The sequence below is a fragment of the Aotus nancymaae genome, unplaced genomic scaffold (genome assembly GCF_030222135.1).
Source record: "Aotus nancymaae isolate 86718 unplaced genomic scaffold, 86718_ANA_hifiasm-v0.15.2.pri h1tg000020l, whole genome shotgun sequence".
Taxonomy (NCBI): domain Eukaryota; kingdom Metazoa; phylum Chordata; class Mammalia; order Primates; family Aotidae; genus Aotus; species Aotus nancymaae.
Window position 1 is genome coordinate 22,076,097 of NW_026988432.1, and position 13,838 is coordinate 22,089,934.

At 39.1% G+C, this 13,838-nt stretch overlaps 1 protein-coding gene and 1 long non-coding RNA gene across 31 annotated transcripts in view; one reads left to right on the forward strand and one right to left on the reverse strand.

Moving 5' to 3' along the window:
• TCF4 (transcription factor 4) overlaps window positions 1–13,838 on the forward strand; it is a 368,346-nt gene that overhangs the window by 111,305 nt on the left and 243,203 nt on the right. The window contains exon 1 of one of the 30 annotated variants that reach the window (XM_064379136.1): window positions 5,629–5,697. The exons of the other annotated variants lie outside the window; for them this stretch is intronic. The gene's annotated coding sequence lies outside the window, so the exon portion shown is untranslated. Of the gene's footprint in view, window positions 1–5,628; window positions 5,698–13,838 lie in introns of those variants that run through there. 30 annotated transcript variants of the gene reach the window in all.
• The window catches only part of LOC110568837 (uncharacterized), a 31,271-nt gene that overhangs the window by 4,068 nt on the left and 13,365 nt on the right, over window positions 1–13,838 (reverse strand). The gene's annotated exons all lie outside the window — the stretch shown is intronic.

Here is a 13,838-nt window from a genome sequence, read left to right on the forward strand (position 1 = left end):
AGGACATCAGCAGACCCGATGAAGATGTCTTCATGTCTTCATTCATGTCTTCGTGTCTTTACTGGGTCTGCTAATGGCCTGTAATAGGGGAGTTATTTACCTTCTCTGAAGAGAAAATAATAACCTGCATTTCGGGAGCTGTGTGGGACACTAAAGGAAATCATGAAGATGGAACTGATTGGTTAACTAGAAATGGACATCCAAATGATAATTACTGGTTACAGGTTTAAATTGAAACCTACACTGTTAGAGGAAGAAAGGGAAAATGCTAATGCAAAAAAAAAGGTAAAGAAGTGGTGGAAAGTAGATTATAGGCCCTTTTTCTTTGGAGATCCATCGCCGTATTTCATGTAATTAAACTTCATTCCCTTTAATGGCAATTCTTCTAAATAACACAGAGGTTTCCCACCAACGTAATATTTAACATTTATAATTTTCACCTTAAAAGTTGAACATTTTGAATTTGTAAAACCATTTATTGCAGTTTCGATCTCCTTATGCTATAGAACGGTGGACTTTCTCTGGTTGCAAAATTCTCTACAGTACCTTGAATTGAAAGGGGCTTAAGTACAAAAAAGCTAGGGGAGCTGGGGGCCTTTTACAAACAAATTACAACTCATTTGGTACAATAAGGATAGTTCATTTTATCTTGTTTTGCATGGTGTATATTGTTTTGCACTCATTCTACACTTTGGAAGCTCGCGTTCTTTCTTTTCTCTAGGTTTCTTACTTGTAACTGCAGATTTTGTGGTTTCTTTTGTGTACCACTTGCCTCACAGAATTTGGCGCAACAGTTTTGAGTAGCTGAACAATTTATCGGGGACGGATCAGCTGAAATGTGGCTCAACTTGAGTAAAGCAGAAGGAATGACATAAGGTTAGGTGACTGATGTGTGAGTTTTTGAATTTGATTTGGTTTTACATGGAAAGGTTGAAGCAATGATCCATGTATTCTAATAAAAATCATCAGTACAAATCAAATAAAATCTGGCTTAGTGGCTATTTTCCCACTGTATCACTCATGGCTAGCCTGTGCTGTTATAGACCACATTTGGCAGGCACAGCTTTTTCCTACAACAAAATCTTAAAGTAACATTGCAATCTTTGCTGTGTTAAAAAGGCATCTTTTCTAATCAAACTGTCTGCTAATCTCATCAGATAAATCATTATTCTCTATGGACAGCTTGGGCTTTCCCGGGACCCCTTCCCTGCTTCTTGTTTTCTCTTCAGATGCCTGGATATTGTCATTCTTCAAGTCTTTGCTTCTATCTCCTTTCACACTAATGACATTTCTTCCATTCCTGAGGAAGAGTTACGGCGTTTTACCATTACACTTACTGAATTGGGAAGACCAGTATCTCAGAGCAGCTCATTTCTTTCTGACCAGGATTCCACAGGTTATCAGATGGGCAAAAGGCAGGATGCATCAAAGTCACAGACCTATTAGAACCAAAAATGCTTCTTCCTAGGAATTTGATGTGATAAAACCTAAGAAATCATCAATTGATACGTTCTAATCTGTTTCGGGTCCTACCCCCAACAGCTGGACTAGTAAACTAAGGCAGATGTGTGTTCACTACTTGAGTAGTGAACATGTTTTATAGAACCCGAGAGTGAAAGTAAGGGAAGCAGCATGGTTTGGAGGAAACCTTGGTCCGTTCTTCCCTTCTAGACCTGTCCCGCTAGCAAAGTCCTGGGTCTTTCTCAAACTGATGGCAACTGTGTGTGCCCTGGTGGTGAAATGGTGTCGCAGTGTGCCTCTGCACTGCCCCGTGAAGTAGGACACACGGACGGGAGAGTAACAGTTTTGTTTTCATTGCTGACATGGTGTGAAGATGTGCATTGCTAGCCATGAAAACTCAGTCATCATAACACTGTACACCTTTCTTTCAGCAAGTATCCTAGAGAACGTTAGCAAGTATTCTATTCTCTTTTAGAATTAAACAGGTAATCGTAATAGCACAAAAGGGTGAAAATATGTCTTATGCAAAATGGCCTCTTTTATCTAGGGCATCTACCAATTTCCTTGTGATTTTCATTTTTCCTCTTTTGAAAAATGATTTTAGTCTGCTCGTGTTTAGGTATGTAACTTCTCTTGATCCTAATTTTATGCTTTAAATGATTCCAGATACATCATTTTAAATGAGATGAGTATGTAAAAAATAGGAAGTAGAAAGCATCATTAAAAATTGTGGTAATAATTGCTTCTTGGCCTTTTGCCTAAGATCAAGTGTAAAAATTGTGGTTACGTTATCATGAGATAAAATGTAAAATCCTTAAGTGACCAGTCAGACTTCTCTGACCAATCTAATAAAAAGTAAGGAGATGTCATTTGAACAAGCTGTAACATATGGTAACTGTTTTAAACACCATCATTAATATCAAGAAACTATTAGGAAATTCAAGTTTATGTATTGTGTGTGTGTGTATGCTGATTTTACACATACACGCACATGCACACATGCGCACACACACATTTATAAGCCCAAGTAAGAGAAATCTTTGCCAATGTCTGCCAGGCATTTGGCTGAAGTGGAATTGTGAGGAAAATTTTCTAAGCCTTTATAAGTCACAGTTGAAATATGTCAGCACTGTTCAGTTTACAAAATGACAAGGGCTGTAGGCTGGGCATGGTGGCTCACACCTTTAATCCCAGAACTTTGGGAGGCTGAGGAAGGAGGATTGCTTGAGCCCAGTAGTCCGAGATCAACCTGAGTAACATAATGAGACTCTGTCCTACAGAACATTCACTGGGTGTGTTGGTGTGTGCCTCTGGTCCCAGGTACTCAGGAGGCTGAGGTCGGAGTACTGCTGGAGCCTGGGAGGTTGAGGCTGCAGTGAACCCTAATCCCACCAGTGAGCTACAGCCTGGGTGAAGAGTGCAACCCCATCTCAAAAAAAAAAAAAAAAAATTGACGAGGGCTTTATCTAAAGGTTAAAGGGACTGTTTCTACCTTATATTGATTATAGCAAGTTAAATCACCCATTATTGCATGATACGCATATGCTCTATCAAATGGCAAAATTTCTCTCATAGGCTTTTCTGGGGTTAGCCTTCACTCCTTAACTTTGTGAGAGTGGCTAGTTCCTTGTATACTTGCTCTCTGAATGTGGGAATATATTCTTTTAAAAGTGGCAACTTATCTTCCTTTCTAAAACATTTTAGATGTTTCCAATTTTTCTGTACATCAGCCCCTGAAAACCACACTAAATGTTTCTCTGTCATGAGTGTGCTTGTCTATGCATTGGAATTTGATTGGGAAGTGCCTCTGCAATGGCAGGTCTCCTTTTTTCACAGTGGTTCACAGGATGTGGTGGGAGGAGCCACCAAATTGCCTGTTAGGATAGTGTGGCTCCAAAATTGATTCTTTAACTTGGCTTTATACATTGCATTAATTCACAAGTGGGTCAGTGCATCTTGTCTTCATCTTGGCCAAATTCCTTCAAAATTAATGGTAAAATATATCTGAATATATTCTTGTTCCTGTCCTCCCCACTCCCACTTAGTTCACGGGGCTACAGCTAATCATTGTCTGCATTGAAATGCCACTAGATGATAAATGATTGAAGAATATTTTTTATCAATTCAAATAGAACAGAAACTTCAGTCAAGTTTAGCATTTATTGTCCTACATTTCTGTGGCTGTCAAACCATTGATCACAGACCAGAGGATATGTAAGGAAATAGGAAACTATTATGGGTTATCCCTCATCTAAGAGTGGGGCAAGTGAGGATTGGGGGCATTTTCACTTTTTACCTTATATACTTCCGTATTTTAATTTTTGTCAGTAAGTATGTAATTAAAAATTAGTTTGAATGTTCTTAAGGAATCTTTCCATAGATTCCTCATTAGTAATCTATGCAGGGAAAAATTATAATCATACATTGCAGAATTCACATACCACTTTGATCAGGTTATCAAAATTGGCTAACGCATGAGGGGCAGACCACTGTGCCATCAAGTGGCTCTGGAAGTGGTATCCTGGTACAGACAGCAGGCCACTTTTGTAGTATTATATCCATTGGAATATAATCACGAGGAAGCATCTGATTCTCCCAAATTGAGAAACATTTCCATAAAATAACTGGCCTGTATCCTTCCAGAATTCTAATATCAGAGAAAGAAAAGACTGAGAAATTATGTCTTATTCAAATGGATGAAAGAGATAGACAATTCAGTGCAGTGCTTGATCATGGACTTTGTCTTCTACCAGAGATGGGGGAAGTGCCCAACTGGAATATGGATTATGGATTGGATCAAAGTACCCACAGTGTATTTTCTGATTTTGATAATGGTACTGTTTTTGTTCTTAGGAAATACACACAGAAGTACTAAGGGGTAAAAGGATATAATTGATGCAACTTACAAATGGTTCAGACGTAACATATTATAAAATTTTAACTGCACTATAATTAAAAAAATTAGAGAGGTGTGCTGGTCCCAGTACTTGGGAGGCTGAACTGGGAGGATTTCCTGGGCCTGGGAGGTTGTGGCTGTAGTGAGCCGTCTTTGTGCCACTGGACTCCAGCACGGGTGACAGAATGAGACCCTGTCTCAAAAACAAACAACTTAAAAGAAATGTAAAACATAGGAAGAACAAAAAAATACACATTTTTCTTGACTTCAACCCTTGATCTTTTCTTGATTAGTTCCCAGGTGAGGCTAGGATATCTGTGTTTTTTATGAGGTTCCTTGGGGTATTTTGGTGGTCAGCCAGCATTTGGAGATCACCATGCAGTGCCTAGATTATAAATTATCCTGTCGGAAAGAGTTGTTAGAATCATTTTGAGATTGGTCAGGTGCCTATAAGTAAGTAATAGAAACTCCCTCAAAATTGGAGTTGAAAGGGTGAAAATTGATTTTATTTAGTTTGGGGATATGAACATGGTATAATATTGTTGCACTTTTTCTGGGGTTTAGACTAGTCAGAGCAGCCTACAGTTGACCAGATGACTTAATATTTTTTACATACCACAAAAATTTAAATGCTTTACTAAAGCTTTCATTCTCTTACAATTCTGATGGACAGGTTGTACGGTATGGTTAAGTATCACGCTGTAAATTTAGGCATATGTATCCTATTGAGCCCATGGAGTAAAATAAAGAGATTTTTCCCTGATCCAAGCTATTACAATTTCACATGTGTAAAGTATTTCAAATTCATGTTTAATAGACTGCTTCCCTTCAGATACATGTGGTGGTAGATTTATAAAACTGTAAACAGTTTATACATTTTTTACAGATTTTCATTATATGTGTTTGATACTAATTTACCTCTTTTTAATTGTAGGAGCGATAAAGAATTAGTAGTTTAAAACAGTAGGAACTACATGTTCTGCTGTGATCAAGGAATTAGATAATCTGGCTTGTTTGCTTAAGGGGTCTGTATCTTGAGACTTTTATAGGGCAGTATTAAAGCTCTGAGTCTCCTTATTATGCCAGTACCCAGAAGATTGCTTTAATGAGAAGTAGAGGGCCTTTTTCCAATTACAAGGGAATAACTGTATTAAGTTCCTGTGTTATGTCAACCTGCTTTGATTTGATTACTGTGAAAGAAATGGATTTATCTGTCAGTGTTACTTAATTAAGCCTTCTCATTGATGTTTTGCAGAGTAATATAGTGTGGTTTGCACGTTTGAGCCTAAATACAGAGAAAATTGGCCTAAAACTTAAGACATGACCCCTGAAGATAACATGTAAGATTGATCGATTGTCATTGCCAGGTCATTGGCTGCACTGTTATACACAGGTGGGAGGATTGCCATGTTGAAAGGATAAAACGAAAATCAGGTTATGGGAGTGATTATTTTAAGCAAAAGGGTTGTGCCAGAAAACTGGATTCTGGGGATGAGTTTTGAATATGTAAAGCTATTGACTTTACCAGTATTAGTCAAGCGTCTGGAATAGGAAATGACAGTAAAAGAGACAGGAGAAGTAGATTTTGTTAAAGTATAAAAGGAGATAGAAGAAAAAGGAGAAAGCAAAAGGAAAGAATGCCATTTGGGAGAAGTAGACCATTGTGGTTAGGCAGAGCAATTACAGCCTACAAATATATCAATTAAGCCAGCCTCCCCTTCTCAGAACCTCACAAATGGCACCCCTGGGAGAAAAGAGGTATCAGGAAAGAAAAGAAGAACAGAGGAGACTCTTCTGTGTTTCATGTTGGCTAACCTCTCCCAAGAATAAATTCAATAAATTATTTACCAAATAGGCATTTTAAATACCAATTTGTATATCTGAAGTCATTATAACATTATGAATTTTGCACTGTAAATATTACATGCATGGTTCAAAAAATATACATATAATTACATGTAGATGTTATCAGAAGTATGTATCCAGTTTTATTAGGAAATGAAGCATATTCTTAAATTTATTTCTCAGTTGTTTAATGCTTTGTTTTCTAAAGTATCTACCTTTTATTTCTTGCACTTTGTGATATATCTTTAGAAGGTGATATATATTTCGAAGTTACCAAACACCTAGTTAAAAACTTCCTTGCAATATTTTCACATTTATTTAAGTACTTTGAAACTTACTGTGTAATTTTTTTTTTCTCGAGTTGAAGTCTTGCTCTGTAGCCCAGACTGGAGTGCAGTGGCGTGATCTGGGCTCACTTCAACCTCCACCTCCCAGGTCCCAGTTCAAGCAATTCTCCTGCCTCAGCCTCCTGAGTAGCTGGGATTACAGGCACACGCCACCATACCCAGCTGATTTTTGTATTTTTAGTAGAGACGGGGTTTCACCATGTTGGCCAGGCTGGTCTTGAGCTCCTGACCTTGTGATCTGCCCGCCTCAGCCTCCCAAAGTGCTGGGATTACAGGTGTGAGCCATCGTGCTCGGCCCTACTTACTGGTAATGCTGAAGTTAGATGGTACTTTGATTTTTTTTTCAAAGTGTTCAGATGTGGTAACTTACTTCCATTGTTATTCTCACTCGATTCGAAATGTTTACTCTCCAAGAAAATTGTCTTGGTTAAGACTGATTTTTAAGTGCTTTTAGATTGGTCACATTTTGAAAAGTCAAAGAAGGTATATATAGTTCATGTTATACTCTTGCTTGAGTTAGTCATGGCTCTTATTTGTCGGATATTGCTTAAAAAGATAGGATCCCCAAACGACTGACTTTCCTTCAAGAGGAAGACTCCAATTAGCCAGTCCCATACATTTGAAAGGGTGCTAAATGGCACTCATCTCTCAGCATTTCACATATATTCAAGCTAGGGTATCATTTAAGTTAGATGATTGTTGGCACCCCCAAATTTAGAAATTGGTATGAAGCCTTCAATGTTACATTTGGTTCAGTTTCATAATTTAGCTGTCTACCACCTTGAGTTTCAAAAAGATTTCTGAGTTTCAATATAAGGAACACCACTGACGTATTAGTAACATAATAATTACGTACTTCATTTTGTTACTGTCTCATAATCTGAATTTTATGTTATATGAAGATATTTTCCCTGTTTATAACAGTACACCATGGAATTAACTCCATATCTTAAGTAGCAGAAATTTAGTGTTCATTTTTGAAAAATAGTTTATTTTGAACTTAAGGAAAATAATACTGTTTTAAAGGACATATTAACGGAAGTGTAAATTGGAGGTTAATTAAGGCTAAAATACTGCAGTAATTCTCTGTGAAGAAATTTTTCCTATTATACTTTCTCACCAGCATATCTATACTTTAACTTTTCTTATGCTTGACCTTTGAGTTTCAGATTTATTTGATTAGGAAATCTATTAGCTCTGAGAAAGCCAGAATTGATAGCAGTCATCTGAAGATGGAAAGCCCAGGTCTCTATTCTTTATATTTTACTTTTTTTTTTTTTTTTTTTTGAGACAGAGTCTCCCTCAGTCACCCGGGCTGGAGTGCAGTGGCGCAATCTTGGCTCACTGCAGCCTCTGCCTCCTGGGTTCATGTGATTCTAGTGCCTTAGCCTCCCGAGTAGCTGGTACTACAGGTCTGTGCCACCATGCCAGCTAATTTTTGTATTTTTAGTAGAGACAGGTTTTGCCATGTTGCCCAGGCTGGTCTCGAACTTCTGATCTCACGTTTATCTAGTCTGATGGTTTTGATCACTGTCCACATAAGCAAAATGGAGCCTTGAGTAATCAAATCATAATCCACTTGCCTTGGCTTCCTAAAGTGTTGGGATTATAGACGTGAGCCATTGCACCTGGTCTGACATATCTTAACATTTGTGTGGGAAGCATTGACACAACCCTCATCCTTTGCTTAGTCAGATTTGGGAAATGCTGGAGCTTCTTGTCAAGTTTCTTGTTAGTGCCCAGATCACTCATTCTGAAGCATCATATCTTATGTCTAATAGAAACAGAAACAATCATGCTTGTGTGGACATCATCTGTCAATATTTGAATCTCCTCAACTCTTCCTGTGTCCATAATAGTACTCAAATTTGACTTCAAATTACACTACTTAGAGCTCTTATTATACTGGGTGCTAATGAAAATGTGCACATCCTTAACACGCTCTTTGCTGATGAAATATTTTGAACTCTAAATTCATCTGGCACTGACGGAGAGCATATGCCATCTCAGTTTGTGTGAGGGCTCAGCCAAGGGTTCTTCCTGGACTAGGAAATTAGTAGGAGCCACAGATGTACGCAGTCTGTGAGTCTCTGTGATGGTGTGGAGGATATTTAATAGTGTCTGTTGCTGCAGGGAGAAGGTTTTGAGACAGTGTAGACTTCATCATGTTTCAGAGTGATTACCTTTCTTGGAAGAAGTTAGCATCCTCAATCTCTGAATGCATTCTGAGTGTGTTGACGTTTTCATTAGGAAATCAATATATTTCTACAAGAGCAGGAATCTGTAGACTTGGACCAATGCAAAATACCATTTTAGGCATTTCTCTGATTTCATAAAACTCTAGGGTCTTGGGTGATTGGCATGTTGTAGGCTTGAAGTATGGAAAGGACAATTACACAGCTCTACTGCCAGTCAACCTAGGTAACTCCCATTCTTGTTTATTTCAAATCAAGCTGAAGCTTACATGGTATTTCGTCTCTGTTCTTAGCCTGGGACTCTGATCAGCATACCTAACTTTTGACAGCTTGTCATTTGTATACTACACATAGAAATACACTGAGATATAAGGATAATACTCAAATGGTAAGCTAAGCCACTGAAAAGATCTAATGGTTACTGAATTCTCACTGTGATGGTGTAAAACAGGCTAATGGAGAAGTTAGGATTGTTTAACCTAAATGTTTTGGGTGTTTCTAATATCCAGGGGCATATTTAAAAATCACTGACCTGTTTAGCAGAACTAGGAGTCAAAAAAATGTAAGACTTAGCTTTTCTTAGATATTGGAAGGTATTATTAAATTAGGCACTCATGATAAATATTCGTGACTATGGTAGGTATTTACTGTGGATCAAGTACTTCCCTAAGTGTTTAACAAATGTTAGTTAATTCATTTACTTTAACAATAAGTCCTTAATCTTACAAATACCACCATCTCTTTATCTTCTGTTAGAATACAGACTTTGGCTACATCGTGGGTTTTCACTTCTGTTCTCCTTGACCCAAGAAGCCATTACATTTTTGAGGTTGGCAAATATCTCCACGGCAAAAAATGTCTTTTCTTATTCCCTGGGTTCCAGCCTTCACTTTGATTTTGGCTCAATGATTCCTTGTTATCATATCTGCTCAGTATTTTAAAAATTTTCAAAAAACTGTTATCTATCATTTTTAGTTTTCTGTGGGAGAGTTGTCCAAATATACTAGCCTGCCCTATTTCCAAGAATGGAAATCAAACTTGCTTATTTTGTAATTCACAAAAATGAGTACAGAGAGGCCACTGACTTGCTCAGACAAGAGAACTGGTCACTGCAGAGTCTCTTCTGAAATCAGGTCTTTATCCCAACTCCTGGTACTGTGTTTTCTAAAGTTTGTCAGTCTTTCTGATAGTTTTGATCGCACTGTCCACAAGAGCAGTGTGGAGCTTTGAGTAACCAGATTATGTTTAACAAATGTGGATGGGAAAGCATAGAAGGTAAGAATTATGTCTGAACATCTTTCCTCTAGATAGAGTATTTGGTCGTAGTTCTGCCCAAACTGTTGTGTTTTGGCAGATACGTCAGACACTTTAGTTAATATTTTTTTGAGACAGTCTTGCTCTGGAGTGCAGCGGCGCATTCTTGGCTCATTGCAGCCTCCACCTCCTGGGTTCAAGTGATTCTCCTGCCTCAGCCTCCCAGGTAGCTGGGATTACAGGTGCCCACCACCAGTCTCAGCTAATTTTTGTATTTTTAGTAGAGATAGGGTCTCACCATTTTGGCCAGGCTGGCCTCAAACTCCTGACCTCAAGTGATCTGCCTACCTTGGCCTCCCAAAGTGCTGGGATTACATCTGTGAGCCACCATGCCTGGCCGATATGTCAGATACTGTAGAGGAGGCTCATGCAGAATGAATCAAACAAAATGAAAATTTGTGGATTTTCAGATTGCCTCCTAAAACAACCAGCAATCCCATGAAAGAGTTACTAAATCTGTCTTAGTTTAGGGTAAAATAAGAAATTAGAAAAATCTTGAACAACTGAGCCCATTTCAGTCTTTTGGAACAGGAATTTCTATCATCTACTTGCTTTTATCCTTTGCTTTCTTCTGCCCAGGATATTCTCTTTCTCTTTCTTCTCCCATCTTGGAAAAAGGGTGGCAACAGAACAAGGGTGTGGGGCGTTGTGGGGGGTGGCGAGAACTAAATATATTCAGCAGCTTCATCTCAGGCAGGTTTTCATTTGTCACTAAGTTGCGTTAATGGATTTCACACATCTTTTTCCTGTATATTGTTTAGTCTCACCTCTTGATGTAAACACTTCTCATATGGTAATATTGTCTTATTTTTCTCTTTCTGCTGTTTTAATTCATTTCAATAAAGAACTAATGAGCCCACCATTGTACAGTACCACACAGGATGTTATTTGTTTCAAGCATGTTTCTTTCCTATACTAAATGTCCGTCACAGTTGGGTATGATATAAATATGAAGCTCTGTAGCTGTATATATATTCACATGGTTATTTGGATAATAAATTCTACGTACTTGCTGAACTATCGTATTGAGCCAGCCATACAAGTTTTATCATTGTGCCTACTGTTGATACTATGGGCTGCTATAGGACATTCTGTCCTCTGTGTTGGGAGCTCACAGGTATTTTCTGTCTGGCTTAATACCAGGATTAGTTATGTTTCTCCTGAACACTTTGTGTGTTTTTATCTGATGGTTATTGTCAATCTTGTTTCCCTCTTTGCTTTGTCTACTTAATAGCTTCTCAAATTTTGACCCACCTCTAGCAAATAGCCAGTCCTTACTGTCTGCCTTTTGATAAACTCATCATACCTCTGGCCTCATTGTTCTCCCTACTTTTATTTTCCAGTCTTTTGATTCCTTCAAATGTTGATTTCATATATTTTGTATTGTATGTGTTTCTGTAATCTTTTGTGGACATAACAGTGGGTATAACTCCCAGATAAATCTATTCACTCTGCCTGGGGAGATGTGACAGGAGGGAACATTCAGCTTTCCTAGAGAAATGTGAAATTCTTACTGGGGAGCCTTTACGACAGTGGGCGGAGCTTCAGCCTGCCTTTGTGTCCAAGCTCTGCCATTTCCTGATCCCGTGGGCAAGTTTTCTAACCCATCTCAGCCTCAGTTTTCTTATATATAAAACCAGAATACTATTAAGGGATTTGAGAGTTTAGCACAGTATCTGACGTACATTCAAGCTCACTAAATATGAGCTGTTACTATTTCTTTGAAGGGTGAGGAGCAGCTTAGGCAGAGGGAAGAGCCGTTACAAAAACGTGGTGTAAAAGCGTGCAGTGTCCAGGCGCACTAGCAGGAGTAAGGAATGGTCAGGTGTAGGCCACATGCAAGGTTTACTTCAAAATCAGTCTGGGCTGGGTGCTTGGCTTATGCCTGTGATCCCAGCACTTTGGGAGGCCCAGGCGGGTGGATCACCTGGGGTCAAGAGTTCGAGACCAGCCTGACCAACATGGAGAAACCTTGTCTCTACTAAAAAAACAAAATTAGCTGTGCGTGGTGGTGCATGCCTGTATTCTCAGCTACTCGGGAGGCGGAGGCAGGAGAATCGCTTGAACTCAGGAGGCAGAGGTTGTGGTGAGCCGAGATCGCGCCATTGCACTCCATCCAGCCTGGGCAACAAGAGGAAAACTCCATCTAAAAAAAAAAAGAGTCTGGCCAAAATCTTCTGGGATGCTTGTGTGATGGACATGTGTACTGAATGCTGCTGAAGCCAGCAACTCAGACAGGAATTGTAAGATACGGAGTGAGAGAGGCTGCTGTTGGTGGTGTGGGGTATGCATTTGTCTTACGTTTACAATAGAGTAGTCCTGTGGTTTTCAAACTCCCGTGGGCATAAAAGGGGACCTTTGAAAACAGTTTTCTTGGCCCTACTCCCAGAGTTCCAAAGTAGATGTGAGATGAACCCTAATAAGCCAGTTTTAAAATGGGTGTACAGGTGATTCAGGTGGTGGATGCCCTTTGAAATGCACTTGGTGGTGCGCTGGAGTAGTTACTGAGAAAATGCTAGCTAAGTGGCAGGTCTGATGAAGTTCAAGGAGAGGGAAGATAAAAGAAAATGACTTCAAAGTAACATGTTTACATTCATTATGAATTACCATTGCACATACTGTAGCTTGGTGCCTTCTATGGATATGGATAAATGAGCACCAGTTCTATAGATTTTTTCCAAAGATAAAATATAATTAGAATTCATATGATTGTTCTATTTATTAGGTTTGGGAGAGCTAGTGATTTGTCCTCATTCTCTAGATCTAGCAGGAGACCAAGGGAAGGGGAAGCCTGTTCAACAGAGAGCAATCAAAGAAAGGTGCAGCAGCGTGAGGTCAGGAAATGGGAAAGACGGAAATGGGAAAGGATGGGAAAAGAGCAGTCAGATCCGATTGGTCAGGAATCTATTTGTGAAGGAACCCAGCCAGTATTTAACCTGTTTTGAAAAAAGCTAGACTTACAGCATTTTTAATTAGTGAATTGCTCTCTTTTGAAATTGCCCAGTTGGGAATACTCAAGTTTTGATGTGTTTTATCTGCCTGCTAATTAGCAGGCTGCTTGGTTGACCATCACTTTTCGTTTTTTTCTGTGGACAGAAGATGTATATGAAGGTCTCTTGGTACATTTCCTGCTCAAGTCTGGGTTAAAGTACATAAGAAAAACTGTATATTTAATAAGAGTCCTTACTAAATTATAAATCAAATTTTAGTACATATTTTCTCCAACTTGATTCCTTTTGCTCTATCACAGGGCCTCTCAATCTCTGCACCATTTTTATTTGGGGTCAGAACATTAAAAACATAAGTTTTTTAGGACAGGGGTCTCGGCTGCCTAGGTTGGAGTGCAGTGGCACAATTGTAGCTCACTGTAACCTTGAACTCCTGGGCTCAAGGGCTCCTCCTGCCTCGGCCCCTCCAATTAACTAACACTACAGGCATGTTCCACCACAATTGGCTAATTTTAAAAATTTTTGTAGAGACACAGTCTTGCTATGTTGCCCAGGCTGGTCTCAAACTCCTGTCCTCAGGCAATCCTTCTGCTTCAGCCTTCCAGTGTGCTGGTATCACAGGTGTGAGCTGCTGCTGTGCTTAGCACAGGGCATTTCTTATTGTGGAGCGCTGTTTTGTGTATTTATGCACATTATGGGATATTTAGCAGCAACCCTTGGCCTCTGTGTGATCAGTGCCACTAGTACACCACCCAAGTTGTGACAACCAAAAATGTCTCCTGGGTGGCTTTTCCAGATGTCCTCTGGGATGCAAAATCTCCACTGGCCTGGC